We start from the raw sequence: 6,000 nt of genomic DNA on the forward strand, positions 1-6,000 counted from the left end.
TATGTCTGTATAATGTGATTGCCTACTCCCTCTTAATCTTTGTGGCGTACACTATGGTACCTTTTTTTTTTTTCTCTTTTCCTTAGAGCAGTTTCCCTTTTACTTGAACACTACTGCATGGTCACTTTGTCACTTGTACCTCTACATAGACTAGAGCAGTGATGGCAAACCTTGGCACCCCAGATGTTTTTGGAACTACATTTCCTATGATGCTCATGTACTCTGCAGTGTAGTTGAGCATTATGGGAAATTAAGTTCCAAAACATCTGGGGTGCCAAGGTTCGTCATGTCTGGCTGCAACTTCTCTTTTTTTACCTCTACATCCGTTCCATTGTATCACTGCCTCAGGCATAGATTGCAGTTTTTTTTTTTTTTTTTAATCCAATGGGTTGAACGAAAGAAAATTACCCGATGTGGATGGTGGAATCCTTCCTGCTGGGCTATTGTATTTAGACAGTAGAGAGATTTCCCCACTGTCAGAATACACCGATCAGCACCGGTGGCAATGATTGATAGAAAATGTTGCTACCGGCTGGTTGTACACAGGTCAGTCGATAGCTCAACTTGTGTACAACAAGCCTGTCCATACGTTGTTTAAAATTTGTCTGGTCCCTGCTGAACCAGACTAATTCTAATCCATTTATGGCCGCCTTAACTGGCAACCTTTATTTTTTAAATGGCTGTTCTGTTATATGCAGATTAAATGGGTTTCTTGGCCTCCATCAATGGATTTGCATGAAGCTAAATTGAATGGTCTTGGAAACTGCAGATGTATGTGCATTGTTGCTCCTGCAAGGTATATATTTTTGGAATGGCTTTAACTTTCTTAAGATCCTTGCACCAAGTATACAGTGCATCCGGAAAGTATTCACAGCACTTCACTTTCTCCATATTTTGTTATGTTACAGCTTTATTCCAAAATGGAATAAATTCATTATTTTCCTCAAAACTCTACAAACAATTCCCCATATTGACAACGTGAAAAGTTTTTTTATTTGAAATATTTGCACATTTATTTTAAAAAAAAAACACAGGTACATAAGTATTCACAGCCTTTGCCATGACATTCACAATTGAGCTCAGGTGCATCCTGTTCCCACTGAACATCCTTGAGATGTCTCTACAGCTTTATTGGACTCCACCTGTGGTAAATTCAGTTGATTGGACATGATTTGGAAAGGCAGACACTTGTCCTGTATAAAGTCGTACAGTTAAAAGTGCATGCCAGAGCACAAACCAAGCCATGAAGTGCAAGGAATTGTCTGTAGACAAGACAGGATTGTATCGAGGCACAGAACTGGGGACGGGTACAGAAACATTTCTGCAGCATTACAGGCCCCAATGAGCACAGTGACCTTCATCTGTAAATGGAAGAATTTTAGAACCACCAGGACTCTTCCTAGAGTGGGCCGTCCGTCCAAACTGAGTGATTCGGGGAGAAGGTCCTTAGTCGGGGAGGTGACCAAGAACCCGATGGTCACTCTGACAGAGCTCCAACATTTCTCTGTGGAGAGATGAAGAGATGAGAACCTTCCAGAAGAACAACCATCTCTGCAGCACTCCACCAATCAGACCTGTATGGTAGAGTGGTCAAATGGAAGCCATTTCTCAGTAAAAGCTGCATGACAGCCCAACTGGATTTGCCAAAAGGCACGTGAAAGATTCCCAGACCATGAGAAACAAAATTCTCTGAAAGATTGAAGTCTTTGGCCTGAATGGCAAGCGCCATGTCTGGGGGAAACCAGGCACTGCTCATCAGCTCGTCAATACCATCCCTACAGTGAAGCATGGTGGTGGCAGCATCATGCTGTTGGGATGTTTTTCAATGGCAGGAACTGGGAGACTAGTCAGGATCAAGGGAAAGATGAATGTAGTACTGTACAGAGATATCCTTGATGAAAACTTGCTCTGGACCTCAGGCTGGGGCGAAGGTTCATCTTAGGACCACTACCCTAAGCACACAGTCAAGATAACAAAGAAGGGGCTACGGGACAACTCTGTGAATGTCCTTGAGTGGCCCAGCCAGAGATCAGACTTGAACCTGATTGAACATCTTTGTAGAAATCTAAAAATGGCTGTGCAGCGACACTCTTCATCCAACCTGATGGAGCTTGAGGTCCCGCAAAGAAGAATGGCAGAAACTGCCCAAAATAGGTGTGCCAAGCTTGTAGCATCATACTTAAAAATATTTAGGCTGTAATTGGTGCCAAAGGTGCTTCAACAAAGTATTAAGCAAAGCCTGGGAATACTTATGTGCATATGATTTTTTTATTTTTAATAAATTTGCAAATTATCTTAAATACATGCATTTCGGTTGGGCTTGCCGTAGATTGGTTGCTTAACGCATCTGGGGTGGGCAGGGGAGACTTCTTAACATGTATGGTATTTTTGGCGATGTGCTAATTAAATTGAACAGGTATCTGTTGCACTTGTTAAGACCAATGCTTTATGTGGGGATGGTGATTCCTTTCTTTGTTATGGTACCAGTATATTGTTTTGATGGTTATTGTGGCGATGTGTGTTTCTCTCAATAAAACTTTTTTCTGATTTAAAAAAAAAATAAAAAATTTGCAAAGATTTCAAAACACTTCTTTAATGTTGTCATTATGGGGAATTGTTTGTAGGATTTTGAGGAAAATCATGAATTTAATCCATTTTGGAATAAGGCTGTAACATAACAAAATGTGGAAATAGTGAAGCGCTGTGAGTACTTTCCGAATGCACTGTAAAGAAGTCGACTCAATAATACCACTTTCTACTGTACATTGTCATAAGCAGTGGCCTCAGATCATGCAAAACCTCCTGTAAATGTGCACTACAGCTGTCCTTTTATATCTTTTACAAAGTTTGGTTTGATTTGTAACAACTGTTGACTGGAGGATATTGTGCATGAAATTTATCTGAAAAGCAATATGTTAACTTTTGAAAACAATATGTAGATTGTTGGTTCATCCCACATATACTACTAAACTACCTTTACAATTAACTACTAAGGCTGTCTTACAGCAGTAGTGAAGTCTCTTCACAATATAAAATAATGCGCCCCCCCCCCCCCCCTGCAGGTTTAAGTCATAATGTACTAATGTGCACCCCATACTAGAACATTATGAAAGACTTGCCTACAAAGGGAGCTCTCCAGCATGGTGCTGGACCCCGGCGCTTCCATCTTCACCCGGTCTTCATTCCAGGCTTCGCATCTCCGGCCACTTGATTGACTGGGTCGATGTGATGTGGCTCCTGCACATTGCTGTGGCACACATTACCCGCTGACGGGGGGACGGGGACATGTTTCACAGGAAAGACCTCTAGGGTCTCATCTGTTATAAAAAGCATGCCTATCAGCAGGTTTGAACAATGCTGACTTTACTACCACTTTAAAACATTTATGCTATTTAGAATCGTATACATCCAAATATAAACAGGTGACAAATTCAAGGTCCCCAGATAATCCAATAATCAGATTAGCTAGTTTGAAGCTGTATAGTGGTGTCCCAAAACACTGGCCTGCTGCAACTAGATGTTAAGTAAACTAGGTCTGTTGGGTGATAATAAGTTAACTGTTTGTCTTCCAAATTAGCATGAAGAAATGGAACTTGCAGTAATATTACAATAATCATGTGATTTTGATTCTTCCATTTTGACTGCGCCACATTCATTGTAGTCCAGGGTGCCTTAAAAGGCATTCCAATTGGATGGTTGTAAACCATTAGGTACACTATCCCTTAAGTGTACAGGATGGACTCCAGTACTGTATTATTGGTGGCTGCACAAATTTGTAGACCTGCTGTCAGGAGGAATTTTTTTTTGGTGGGGGGGGGGGGGGTGCTGTGCTGGGCAGATAAGTGAGGGCTCCAAGTCTCAGACCCTGAATCCCTTGTTGCAATAAAATTGAACACAACATAATGAAAACTGCTTAGTCAGAAAATGAATGATGCAATTTGTTTTTTTTTAAAGAAACGTTCACTATGTAATAAGAACACAATCTGAAGCACATTGTAGTTTACAGAGTGCAGTAATGAGAAGTATATAATTGCTGGTGAGAAAGTGTAAAAATCAATTAATAGTAGACCTAAAAAATAAGACATAGTTGCAAAGCTATGAAGGGATATAGCGTAAAATTATGGCCACTGTCTTGTGGGCATAACCAAATATTGTATGTGATCTCTTAAGTGGGTGTTGATTTATGGTGTATTGCATATAGCATGCCCCCTTTTCCAGAAGTGATAGCCCCCAGTATGTGTCAGGGCCAACAATGATCAACTTCAGAAATAATCCAAGCATCTATTAGGACTAGCAGTGGTAATCCCTAGCAAATGCTAAAGCCAGAAATGAATACTCCCAGAAAGTGTCAGGGCAAGCAATGACCCCCAACACCATAACACCCAGCCAGCACAATATCACCACAAGAAAAGCCAGCACAATACCACCTAGCAGGAAATAACCCTGAACCAGTGTTAACACCAATCATTGGTGTCCGTTGAGTAGTATAAGTATAGTACATCAGAAAACCGTCACCTCCAACACTATGAGGTCCTCCATAGTTGGATGGAAATAAAGGACAAATGCAGATGCTTGGCGGATGCAGCCCACCTCTGGCCCCTTTCACATGATTGGGCTGATCGGGTCCTCCTGTCTGTTTTTTAGGCAGACCGTATCGGGCCACCCATTCTCCTCTTTTAGGAAGGCGGATTTCCACTGACACCCTCCTGGCATCCGATCTGACAAGATCTGCTGAAAACAGGCGGATGGCTATACATCCTCCATCCATCCAGCAGGTCGGATCGGATGAAAAAGGACAGGATGTCCGTTTTCATCTGATCTCCCCATAGAGGAGAGCCGGACTCTGACAGGTCTGTCTCTGCACAGTGAACAGAGACGGACATGTCATCTGCCTGCTCAGTGGGGATCAACTGAGCTATCCCCGATGAGAAAGCGGAGTCCATCAAAAGGATCCGCCCCAGGTGAAAGGGGCCTCAGGCAGGGTATTCCAAAGCGAAACTACAAAAACAAACAGGAAGGTGCACGCATCTAGTGCATTACCAAAAACGTTTATTGAAGCGATAAAGACTACTAAAAATGGATACTCACAAAAATGCAACATGTAAAAGCCAATGAATCACAAGATGCCATAGAGTGCTGGATGTGCTTACTCCAATTGCACCTAACTGTGGTGTCAAGCTGACACATTTTGGGGGCAGAGCTTAGGCTGATTTGCGAGGCCATGCATGCGTGTCTTTATTTAAGCACATGTGTTTATAATGTGCAAATCAGCCTAAGCTCTGAGGAAGGGGTTTCAGCCCTTGAAATGCATCAGCTTGACACCACAGTGGGGTGAAATTGGAGTACGTGCATCCAGCACTGTATGGCATCTTGTGGTTCATTGGCTTTTATAAGTTTCTTTTTGTGAATATCCATTTGCAGCAGTCTTTATCGCTTAAATGTTTTTGGTTATGCACTAGGTGCTTGCCCCTTACGGTTTGTTTGTATAATTATAGTAGCTTAAAGGCCGTAGGGAAGCCAGAGATCCTTCTGAAAGCTCAGTCATGCACCGAAAAGTAAATAGGCAGTCAGGCACTCATGCCAACCGCAAGCTTTTCCAAATCCCTTTCCATTCGCACCTGAAGCAACCACTCTTCTCTTCTCTAGGTAGGGCATAATAATCCTCTGAGAATACAGCCCTGAGCCCTAACAGCCTGCCGGCAATATCTGTTAAGTGTCAGGAACCACAAGGAGACGTGGGGTTACTCCACATACCATGTAGAAGTCCTTGACTCCTCTCTGCCATTGATTTTAGCTAGAAAAAGTTAAATGCGGACTATGTTACAGGGCTCTTTCAAGGATTGTGAAAGACCTTGGGCGCACGAAGAAAAAATAATCTTGTGCAAATATGGCAAGTGTTTGGTGTGCAGAGATCGTACCTATCTGTAGCATTGACTTAAGAATTATATGTTGACTACGGATTGAGCCTACTTGCTGTACACACTGCACAAATATATCGCA

General features: G+C 42.2%; 1 protein-coding gene across 3 annotated transcripts in view; it reads left to right on the plus strand.

Moving 5' to 3' along the window:
- Positions 1-6,000, plus strand: part of DIPK1A (divergent protein kinase domain 1A) — a 253,970-nt gene that overhangs the window by 205,739 nt on the left and 42,231 nt on the right. The gene's annotated exons all lie outside the window — the stretch shown is intronic.

Source organism: Pelophylax lessonae (genome assembly GCF_965119305.1).
Source record: "Pelophylax lessonae genome assembly, chromosome: 8".
NCBI classification, from domain to species: Eukaryota; Metazoa; Chordata; class Amphibia; order Anura; family Ranidae; genus Pelophylax; species Pelophylax lessonae.